The sequence below is a fragment of the Paroedura picta genome, chromosome 8 (assembly GCF_049243985.1).
Source record: "Paroedura picta isolate Pp20150507F chromosome 8, Ppicta_v3.0, whole genome shotgun sequence".
Lineage (NCBI taxonomy): Eukaryota > Metazoa > Chordata > Lepidosauria > Squamata > Gekkonidae > Paroedura > Paroedura picta.
In genome coordinates, this window is record NC_135376.1 from 20,948,898 (window position 1) to 20,960,492 (window position 11,595).

The following is an 11,595-nucleotide window of genomic DNA, read 5'->3' on the forward strand; positions in this document are numbered from 1 at the left end:
TCGCGTCTCTTTCGGACCCACTCCGAGTTTGGCGGCAATCCGGAGCGGCCTTTAAACAAACCAGCTCAGGAACCGGGGTGAGGCCGGGACAGATCTGACTTGCCTGCGAGGGGATGGATTAGGCAAGGCGAGCCGCAGCAGCAGCAGCAGCCGTCCCAGGCAGAATTTCGGGTAAAACCAGAGTCGCATCAGTTTCTTTCTTGGGCTGCAAGGGAGGAAATGGGAACTGGGGAGTGGCGGTGGGCGTGCTGATTGACATCTGCCAGAAGGGCGCGTGGTGCACACGAAAGCGGATCCCGGGTTGGCCGCCAAGTGCCCCCGGACTGGACGCCGCTTTCGCTCTTGGGCCCGTGGGAGCGTGCCAGGAAAGGCTCCCCTCCCCCGTCCCGCGAGACTTTGAAATGAAGCCGTGACCCTGCCCTGGCCTCGGCGTCAAGCCAGCCTTTCTTAGGCGCGCCCACGAGCCCGCAGCCCGAGCCCAAGTGAAGGGGGGGGGGGGGGGAGCGAAGCGGCCAAGCAGCCTCGAGCAGACGCATTCCGTGCGAGGACGAGGCAGAAGTTCGTGAGAAAAGCTCCCGGGTGCGCATTCGCTTTTGGCACGCACGCGACGCGGGGCGGGGCTTCGGCCCGCCAGGACTTCAATGGCCATCTCAGAGCTGCGCGCGCCCTGCTCCCCCCCCCCCCCGCCGCACAGGGCTTTGTTTTTGCGTTCCTTTTTTGCGAAGCGCATCTGCGAGCGGCGCTCCCCCCTCCCGCTTGACACACGAGGCTGCGGCAGCCTTGCTTTTGGCCGCCTCTCGCGGTGGAAGCCCCTGGCTGATGCCACAGTTCTCTGATCAGCGGTCGGTAACCAAGAGAAATAAACCAAAAAGGAAGAAAGAGCGCATCCTTATTTTCTTCAAGTTTGCGCCTCTTAAGCTACGATAGTGTGTAACGTTCGGCCATGGACCAGGGGGATGTTTAAAAACCAGCTGTGGATCTTATCATCCAACCATCATAAATTTGCAGCCCTGACCTATCCTGATTTGCTAAGAGCCTGGAAGCAAAGGAGGGGTCTGCCCTGGTTAGTGCTTGGATGGGAGACCACAAAGGAAGCCCCCGGTTGCCTGGCTAGAGACAGGCGGTGGCTGTACACCACCTCAGTTTGTCTCGTGCCTTGAACACCCATTTTGCGGGTGACACCAACCACCATCCCCCGGTCAAAACTCCAAAGGCGTCTGTGGACTCAAAAAGGTTGGGGACCACTGGGTTAACGTATCAAGCTGGGTCTCTGCAGTAAGGGGTAAAATCTTGAGAAGGCTTGTACTGCTAAAGCCCTTGGGTGGAATAAGTTACATTTTCATTTCATTCTGCTTTGCGGTGGGAGGAATCTCTCTGCACATTATAGGGAAACATTCAAGTAGGTCACCCCCTTGAAGCAGCAGGACAAAAGCTGGAGTCCAGTGGCACCTGGAAGACCAACACGGTTTTATTCAAGATAGAAGCTTTTGTGTGAAGCACCTTCTCCAGACATGATAATCATAGGGAAAGGCTCTTGCATGCTTTTTCCGGTTTCCCTCTTGTAGGGAATTAATAATGTCCAGAGCTTAGACTATATAGTTCCTCTGTTGCAGCCCTTTCTACTACCTCTGACACTTTCCGCTCACTCCCACCTCATTGTGCCTTAGACTAGGATGAGAAAGGTGCGGGTTTCAGTTCCTGGTTAGTCCTGACACTCCCTGGGGGAACTTGAGTTTATCACTCTTCCTGAGCCGACCCTAGAAGAAGGGTTGTGCAGATAAAAAGGGAGCTGCATAGGTCCATGAGGAAAGGATTAAAGGTCTCTTTTTGTTTAGTGATAGTCCGCTGAAATCAAAATGACAAGGACTCTGCATCAAAACTGACAAATCTGTTGGGATAACAAGCTTTCAAAAGTCAGGACCTACGCATGTCAGATGCATGGAGAGCTGTGAGATAAAAGACAGAGGGGAGGGGAGAATTACAAAGCAAGGCCAGGAGGGCTCAGCTCCTCTGGACAAGGCGTGTTACCTTGGATAGAGCAGATGAAAACAAGATCCAATCAAAGAGTCAATGATCCACTCTGGTTGGGTGTGGACTACTTACTCCCAAGGGCAGCACATAAACTTTGAGGAACAATTACTTTTAGTAATGAGCCAACTATCCCAGGCCCTGTTAATTGCTAGGTTGATAGTATCAAATCTGCGTCTCAACTCTGTGGAAATAGTTCCAGAGGATAGCCATGTTTGTCTGCAGTACAAGAGCTAGGTTGGAGTCCAGTAGTGTCTCAAGGGCCAAGATTTTGGGGCACAAGCTTTAAACAATGGTTAGACATATCTGTGGAAGATAGGTCTGTCAGTGGCTACCAGCCATGGTGACTAAAGAAGAAGAAGAAGAGTTGGTTCTTATATGCCGCTTTTCCCTACCCGAAGGAGGCTCAAAGCGGCTTACAGTCGCCTTCCCGTTCCTCTCCCCACAACAGACACCCTGTGAGGGAGGTGAGGCTGAGAAAGCGCTGATATCACTGCTCGGTCAGAACAGTTTTATCAGTGCCGTGGCGAGCCCAAGGTCACCCAGCTGGCTGCATGTGGGGGAGTGCAGAATCGAACCCAGCATGCCAGATTAGAAGTCCACACTCCTAACCACTACACCAAACTGGCTCTCTAAAGGAACCTCCATATTCAGAGGCAGGGAATCTATGAATATCTGTGCCAGGAAGGTCTCAGCATCTTTGCTCTGTTGTTGGCCCTCCAGAGGAACTGATTGGCCACTTTGTGATACAGTATGCTGGACTTGGTGAGCCACTGGTGGGATCTAGCAGGGCTCTTTTTGTGTTCTTCTGGGAAATACGTTTTTGAGAGTCAAAGTTTTCTTTGTTAGATGTCAAAAGCTTAAACCCCCCAAATCTTAAGATGTTCCTGGACTTGAACCCAACTCTCTATGGTCCTTCCTTTTCTGCTGAAGTACTGCCCTCTTTAAGTCTAGTATAAAATATCCAGGAGCCTAAAATACATTTGTTTCTGAGTGAAAAGAACGAAAAACAAAAACTATCGCTTAGAAATTTACCTTTGCAACTTTTGTTTAGTGTGTTAAAATTCTGACATTGCAAATGTTTTATCATTGTAGATGTTGCCCAGGAATAAGCCATTTTGCAATAGCCTCAATCCAAATGCAAAACTACTTTGTGGGCTGGTAGAAATAATATTTGGATGATAATATTTCAGAACATCTTTCCCTAGGCCTGTGTAGCCTTTGCCTTGCTCACTACCACCACCATGAGGGCCTCGAGTATTTTAACACTCAGTGGCATGCACATTTATCTCTACCTTTCTGATGAAGCACATGAATTCCAATGAAAACCGAAGTGGAAGCAGGGAGCTACACCGGTCTGAAGCAAAATCCAGAACTAAACTCCACCTAGGGCCAAGATGACACAAAGCAGCAAGCAAGCTTTCAAATTCTACAGGCATTTCCACCAGGCTGTAGCCGTAGTTTGCCACTTCTCCTCATTGTTCCCTTTCTGTCCAGTTCTTTGTGGATGTTGACTGCCTTCTCTTTTGGGTGCTTCTGATACCCTCTATGTACATGAGCGTGGCATTTCAATGAGCTTGTCAAGATCAGCGTAGCCCTCCATTCTTATGAACTGACAGGTCATGGGGGACAGATAGCAGTTCTACCCGGCATGTTCATTCAGAGATCTCTGCCAAGTACATTGCTGGCTGTTGTGTCTGTGAATCCACACAGGACTGAGCTTGAGGTCTGAGGGAGGATTCTAGCAGATTCTAAAGCAGCCAATGCGCTTCAAGGCTCCCAGATGCGGGAGCCAATCCTTTTAAACTAATCGAGCACCTCTGAGCCTATCAGGTTCAGCCGTGGGAGATTCTATTATTGTTTAAAGGTATAGAAGCTGGGATTTGTTCTTGGGGGAGTCAGTCTTGTTGTTGCTTCCTTCAACATGCACTCACTAGTGAGGTCAATAAAGAGCTGTTTGTTTGTCTAGTCGTCTGGCATTCATCTTTGCGAACCCATATATTTTACAGTAGGCGTCCAACTTTTGGAAAAGGCAGTTCATCTATAAGCCTGGGAGGCTGACAGCTATATAATAGTGCCTCTTTGTATGTGTGTATGACAAGATCCGGGAAGTCCTGTCTGTTCTCCATCAAACTGTGGAAACAGCACTATTTTTCAGAAATTCCGGCAAGTATTGAATGCATGTGGGGAAGAATTACACCTTTTCAGAGCCCTGGGATTGGGGAGGCCGGCTTGGGCTACACACCCGCCATTGCAATAGGGTCTCGTTTTGACCCGGAAAGCCCAGGCCAGACTGATCTCATCACAGCTTGGAAGATAAGCAGGGTTGGCCCTGACTAGTATTAGGATGGGAGACCTCGAAGGAATACCAGAGCTGTGACGCAGAGGCAGGCAATGGCAAGCCCATGCTGAACCCATCTTGCCTTGAAACCCCTCAGTTGTGACTTGATGACCTTTTTACTCCACCACTATCTCTGTTCTTTGAGAAATAAAATAGCCATTTCTCGTTTGGGAGATTTGATTGGAAGGGGCAGGAGCGATACGGATTTGTACCGGAAGCAATGTTTGGGCCCAAGACTCAAGGCACCTTCATTGTCATAACAAATTCCATATAGCCCAAGAGAGACATGACTAAATATCAAAAAACTTATTCCATACATAACTAAATTTGTCCCTTCTGAATTAACAAGCAAGGACGGTTTGGACTCTAATTTCTCCTGTGATCTGTCCATTCACCCTGCATGATTCCAGTGCTCAGTCAGCAGAGGAACTGCCTTTGGCTTAGATATGTTTTGGTAAACAACTTCCTCCACAACCATGTGGTTTTGGCAAGAAATACCTGCATCCTCTTAACTTGTGAAACAAGACGACAATAGTATGCAAGGAAAGGGAACTTCATGCTGCCCTTGGGCTCCCCCTGACCCACGGACTAGTAAATCCTGCAGGGGGGAAACTCATGGTCTCTCTCTGGGGAAAGGAACATGTAGTATTTATTGGTTTAATAATACAACAGCAGTCTACAGACCTTCCCCGATGAGTGTCCATAGTGCAAAGACTGTGGGCTGTCAGCTGTGAACAAACTCAGTTTCAAATCTTCCGTCAGCACTAGGCAAGGTGTGACTTCACCACCTGTGCTGTGAAGATAACAGTACCTTCTTACAGTGCAGTTTAGCCATGCCATGTCCCCCTTGCCACTGATGGCGATGGTGATAAGGTTGCCAGCTCTGTATTGGAAAACTCCTGTAGATTGAAGGGTGGACCATGAGGTAGACATGGACCTCTGTGGGCGCAGAATCAACCCTCCAAAACAACATTTTCTACAGGGGAACAGTTCTCAGTAGTCTGGAGATGAGCTATACTTCCAAGAGATTGCCAGGTCCCTCCAGGAGGCTGGCATTCCTAGTGTGGATGATAGGATTACCTGAAGGTACTATTGAATATGGAGTGGTATCGTGGTTAAGACCGACGGACTCTAATCTGGAAAACTGGGTTTGATTCCCCATTCCTCCACATAAAGCCTGCTGGGTGACCTTGGACTAGTCACAGTTATCTCTGGATTCTCTCAGCCCCACCTACCTTACTAGGTGCCTGTTGTGAGGAGAGGAAGGGAAAGGTGATTCTAAGCCTGAGACTAGTTAAGGTACAAAGGGGGGGGGGTTAAAACCCAACTCTCCTTCTTAACTTATTGTCTGTTCAAACTGTTTGCCTGCATGTAAATAGGGATCTTGCAGGAACAATCTTCTTTCTTTCTTCTGCAGTCAAGTTGCAGCTGACCTATGATGACCCCTCCAGGTTTTCAGGGCAGGAAACCTTGAGAGGTAGTTTGCCACTGCCTGCCTCTGAAAAGGTCTCCATCAGGAAGCCGTTTCTTTAGGAGAGGAGAAAATAACCTACGTAATGGAATAATGAGACACAATGGACCTCGATTTAGTAGGAAAAGCAGGTTTAAATAAAACATCCTTCCCCCATTATCAGGCTTGCTCTTGACTTTTGCAAAAGTTATTTTGTGATGTTTAATACCACAGTCCACTTCCATCGTTTAGGGAAGCTAAAAACATTTCTTAAATAATTTTTTAAAAAGAATAAACAATAAAAATCAGCAAAGGAACACAAAATTAGAAACTTGCGGCCTTAGCTAAAAATGCAGTGCACCATAAAGGACTCTTGGAATGAGTACTTACCGGCTTGGATCTGATCCCTGGAATAGCAGTAAGAAAATCTCATCTCACAGGCCTGTCTATCACAGCCTTCTCCTGCAAAGGCCATGTTGATGCACAGCTTTTCACAGATGGCCAAGAGTGACAGGGTCTTGCGTTTGGAAAGCAACTGAAATCTGACCCAAACCTGTCCTGTTTTCTAACTCAGCAGGGGCAAGACAGCCAACCGAAATTTCCTGTGACGTTCAGATATGAACTGCCCTTACGTTGATGTTCGGTGTGTTTTTTTCTCCCGGTAGAACTATGATATCCGTGCTTACATTCTGTTTCCATTTCTCCACAGCATCTTTAGGTTTCCATTCCTCGGGGCCGGGGGTTAGGCAGGGATAATGAGTAGGGGAAGGGCTGCAAGGAGAGACTGGCCCTGGTTGCAGGGTGTGCTGTCCAACCAGAACACTTAGCTCCTATTAACACCCCAAGCCAGCATCTCTGATTGGCATGTCTGTGCACACCATCCCCTTCTCCCTTTCCCCCAGCTGGTCACATTGCTGATTCACTGGCTTCGGAAGGGCTCTCCTTCTGTGTCCACTTGACAGAGGGTTCTTTGTCTGATCCGTTCCAACTTTGGGGTGTTCACCTGACCGCAAAAGTGGCTAATGCATTGCTCACACCTGCTGGTGGCAGAACAGATAATCCACAGAGATTTAAGATTGTCTGTGACAAACCAGGAGCCTTCAGCTGTCTATGAGGAATAAGACGGGGTGAGATTTGAGTCTGAATTGAGGCTGAAATCAATGGAAACTTGGCAGTGTACAGGGTAGATGTAATGAAAAGCTACTGGGTATATTGCAGAAGTGAGCATTTATTTCTGTGTACCCATGGTGTGTGTGTGTGGGGGGGGTGGTAGACAGAGGCAGAGGTTTCGGTTTTGTCCAATTCCCAGCTCAGGGAAAGAGTCACCTCTATAAGGTGGGAAGGGTTATCCTAGTGCAGAGGGGTGCAGCTAAAGAGCATGAAACAAACACTTCTGGGTCCCTCGCTTCCCTTTCCTCACTGACAGGCTGCCCCTACTGTGCAGAGAGGATTCCACCCCCCAGCAGTGAAGCACACAGATGAGAAAAGGACCAGCTGCTTCTCTGGTTATTTAAAACTGGGGAGGGCAGAATTATGCCTGAGTTCACCCATTCATGTATAAAGAGAGCCAGTGCGATGTAGAGGAAAGCCCCACTTAGCCAGGGAAGCTTCCTGGGTGACCTTGAACCAGCCTAGCCCACCTCACAAGGTTGTTGTGAGGATAAAACGGAGGAGCAGAGAACGATGCCTACTCCACCCACCCCCAACGCCTCAGATGAAGGGTGAAGTGAAAAAGCCCTAAAGGAAGCGATAAAGAGGGAATCATCTTTTACAAAAGCCAGGTGGGGAAGCAACAGAAGGCAAACTCCAACCCCCCTCCCCTTTTGCAACTCTGAGTACTTGGCTGATGGAAAGAATTTCCCCCCTCCTGGCCTGCAAGTGAGAATTTTAGTAGTGTCTAAAATTATGGTGCTTTTTCTTGACTGCCTGAAATATATGCAAGGGGATGCAATGGGAGCCAGACGGATGCAAATCCCTGAGAATTTCATCCCAGTTGCCTGGATGGTAATAGTATCAGAACTGGGAATCAGTTTCTGGATCTGTTGAGATGTGCTAGGGCAAAACCATCTGAACTCAAGCCCCCCCCCCCCTTAACAGAACGAGCCAAAGTCAAATCTCTGTGCATATCCTCAGTTCCGAGATCTGTTTCCACTTGCAAATGATCTATCATACACTGGCCACAAATGGGAAGGGAGGTATATAAGTATAATAAATAAATAAGACAACCTTCAGTGGCACAAGGCAGAACAAAAGCGGGGGGGGGGTCCCCTCCCTATGAGCAGTCTCTCCTCTGTCTGCCACTGAGCTTCAAATAAAGCCCTGAATACTGAACACTTGCAACACTTGGGAAAACGATTAGGAAGGATGTGCTGGTGTGCACACACTCAATTTGTTTCACAGATTAATGGCAACTGAATGTTTTAATGAAGGGTGGAACATGGGGCAGGTGCCACAGATTAATTCAAAAGTCACTATCAGGTACATCAGTCACACCAGGAGAAGAACACAGAAGGGTGGGGTGATAAACCTGCCAACACCTTTTTTTTTTTAAAAAAAAGGGCAGGACCACAATGGAAAGGTAGCAGTAATGTTTTTGCAATTGGAGGGGGCGGAGGCACAGGGCTGAATCCAGACTAAAGCTGCAGTTTCTGCCAATTCTTCTTTCTCACTGCAGACCCCTCTATCATTCCTCAGGGTCTGCTATTTTCTGGGTTGCAGTGTGTGTGTGTGTGTGTGTGTGTGTGGGAAGGCAGGGAAGTTCTGCTCCTTGAGTATTTAGTCTGGATCCAACTCACAGTGCACCAGCTCTTCCCCAATCCAGAAAGTCTCCCTTCCACACCCTGATTAGGAGTGAGACATTCTGGTAGCTCACAAAATCACTTTTTGGTTGCTCACATTTTGCCTGAAGGTCATCTCCAAGGTCTCCTGCCCCATTGCTCCAGCGGATGGTTCCTGGGCTGACTTTGCAGCAGTAAGGGCCTGAGCATAATCCATTCCAGTGGGATTCTGAATTTACAATGTGACCCACTTGCCCATTTCACACAGGGCTGAACCATATAATGTTCCTTCCTAGCACAGTCTGTAGAAGGCATGTGGGCTGAAGTCGGGATGCTGATTAGAAGACAAATATTTCCAAGATACATATTCTTCCTCTTCTAAAACACTAGAACTTGAGGGCATCCAGTGAAGCTGATGGGCAGTAGACTCAGGACAGACACAAAGGAATATTTCTTTATTCAGAGATTGATTAAAATGTGGAATTCACAGCCAGGGGATGTAATGATGGCCACAGGAAGACATAGTTTTAAAAGGGGATTGGATAGATTAATGGAAGATAGGTCTGGCAGGGGCTACTAGTCATGGTGACTCAGGGGAACCACCATGTTCAGACACCTCTCTGCCTTGTTGCTGGCCCTCCAGAGGAACTGGTTGGCCACTGTGTGAGACAGGATGATGAACTAGGTGGACCACAGGTCTGATCCAGCAGAGCTCTCCCAAATACTAATCAGACACTCTAACCCAGGAATGCAAAGCCAGGCCTCTGTGAGAGCTCCCCAGGGGCTCCCTGGCCTTTCCCCCTTCCGGCCCAGTTTCAAGACTCCTTGAAGCCTGGGAAAAATTTCAGGGCCAAAAGGTTGAAAAGGCTGCTCTAACCACTACATCACACAATCCTTGGCAAGCATCCTGTTTCTGGCAGTGACCAACCTAACGTGTGTGGAAAGTTACAAATTAGCATGGGAGGTGACACCTGAATATGGAGGATAAGAATGGCTTGGCAGTTAGGCTAGGGCAGGGGAGGATTCAAATCCCCTCATCTCCCTGAAATTCCCTGGAAGGCTGGAGTGGAATTCCCACTCATTCTCTCTCAGCCTGGCCTATCTCACAGGATTGCTGAGAGAAGAAAACGGAAGAGGGGGGAGCCTGGTACCTTTCAAGTCCTTAGTCAAACTGCGGCCCTCCAGATGGCCATGGACTACAATTCCCATGAGCCCCTGCCAGCAAATGCTGGCAGGGGCTCATGGGAATTGTAGTCCATGGCCATCTGGAGGGCCGCAGTTTGACTACCCCTGCCTTAGAGGAAAGGTAGGCTAAAATTTAACAATAACAGACGTGGTCATGCCTGAGCAGCAGTCCAAAACCCAAACGTTACATAAGTTGCATTTATTTCAATAAGCCGGCAGTTTATCGTCTTTTGGCATATTGCAGGAGAGCTTTTTTCCCACAGACTGTGCCTAATGCATAAACATAGATATGTGTGTGGTTTTAGAAAAAACGTATTAATTTAGCTTTGGTGCAACAGCTGCTGGTTAGCCACGCTGTCTTCTTTGCTGCGGCTGCCCTGGGTGCGTGCGTGCGTGCCAGAACAAGGCAAACCAATTAGGTGTGTTGGAGCCATTGGCGGAGATGTTTCTGTGTGTGAGTCACGTACTTATATTTGATTAGTGGGTTTCAGCGGAAGGTGAGGCTCCACGTCCGTCAATTCTAAGTGAGCCGAGAGTAGCGTAATTTGGTTCATCTCGGTGATTAACACCCTCAAATGAGTCAATTGTGCTGAACTGACTAATAAAGCGCAGAAAGGTGGTCACGTGACAAGATCGCTTGCCAGTTATTTCGGCAGGAAATTTAGCTGCAAGGAAATGCGGGACGATGCGCCGAAAAGGGTTAGCAAAGGTTGCGCGCTGAGCGCGTGGCAATATTTTGAATTGTAGCTATACAACGAGCTTATCGGAGCTATAATTATCGCTACTTATATCTTTAAATACACTTTAAACAGTGCCTTCCCCTCAGTTCCACTGAAGGCCCCTTTGCTCATCCAGTTTGCCCAGCTGCAATGGCTGGCAGGACTCTAAATGTATTTAAAATAATACACAAAACAAACAAACAGATAGGGCAGATGGTTCAGTGAAAGTACCAATGGAGGAATGGATGGGGTGTGCTCAGGGTGGCCAGCCTTCAGGTTGGACCTTGATATCCAGAGTTGAGATCATTTCTCCTGGGGAAAACTGCTGCTTTGGAGGCAGGGCTCGGTGGCCTTCCACCCCACTGAGCTCTTTCCCCTCACCAAGCAGGCTGTTATTTACCTCTGTGCCATCGCAAGCTTCACCTGTCCATTTCCACACCGGAGGCGGAGGGAGGGATGCTGCACATGGTGGGTGGGAGCCACCACTGATGCGAGGCGGCAGTCAGTGTTCTGTGCAAGGTGGGCGGGCAGGAGATGCCTCCAGCGGCTGGCAGCCTCATGCAAAGTGGTTGTGTGTTGCTGCTGCGGTGAGTCAGCAGCTGCTGTCTTGTGTGAGGCGGGGTGTGAGCTGCCTCTGGGTGCTGGTGGCCTCTGGCCCAAGAAGAGTGGGAGGGCACTGCCAGCCTGCTCTTGCAACGTCCTGTCACCTCTATGGGGGCGGGGCCAGAGGGCAAAGTCCTTTCCAGGGCGGTTTTGGTCCGCCCCAGGGACTTGCTCTCTCGTTAGTACTTGGGTGGGAGACCACCAAGGAAGATTGGAGTTGCTAGGCAGAGGAAGGCCATGGCGAACCTCCTCATCTCTGGCCTAGGGTCACCATGAGTCAGTTGTGTTTGATGGCACACGATTATTATCACAGTGGCATGGGGTCAGCTGGGAGGTAGCTGTGCTGCAAAGCTGTCTCCGGGACTGTAGTCATGCTGGTTTGAAGCAGCAGAATTTTGTTGGTCTTGGAGGTTCCACTGGACTCAAAACTTTGTATAGTTATCTTCTTGGCCAATTCTTTATCTGCATGCCATGAATGGTTGTTGTAATGCA

General features: G+C 48.8%; 2 long non-coding RNA genes across 2 annotated transcripts; one reads left to right on the forward strand and one right to left on the reverse strand.

Annotated features, from left to right (window-relative positions):
• Window positions 1-1,843: 1,843 nt before the first annotated feature.
• On the reverse strand, window positions 1,844-6,341 carry LOC143843059 (uncharacterized). Its single transcript, XR_013233442.1, has 3 exons — window positions 6,210-6,341; window positions 5,054-5,268; window positions 1,844-1,946 (listed from the first exon to the last, which is right to left on the reverse strand). It is a non-coding gene; the product is annotated as an uncharacterized LOC143843059 (long non-coding RNA).
• Window positions 1,940-11,595, forward strand: LOC143843060 (uncharacterized). The gene is made up of 3 exons (XR_013233443.1): window positions 1,940-3,803; window positions 3,862-9,754; window positions 9,868-11,595. It is a non-coding gene; the product is annotated as an uncharacterized LOC143843060 (long non-coding RNA).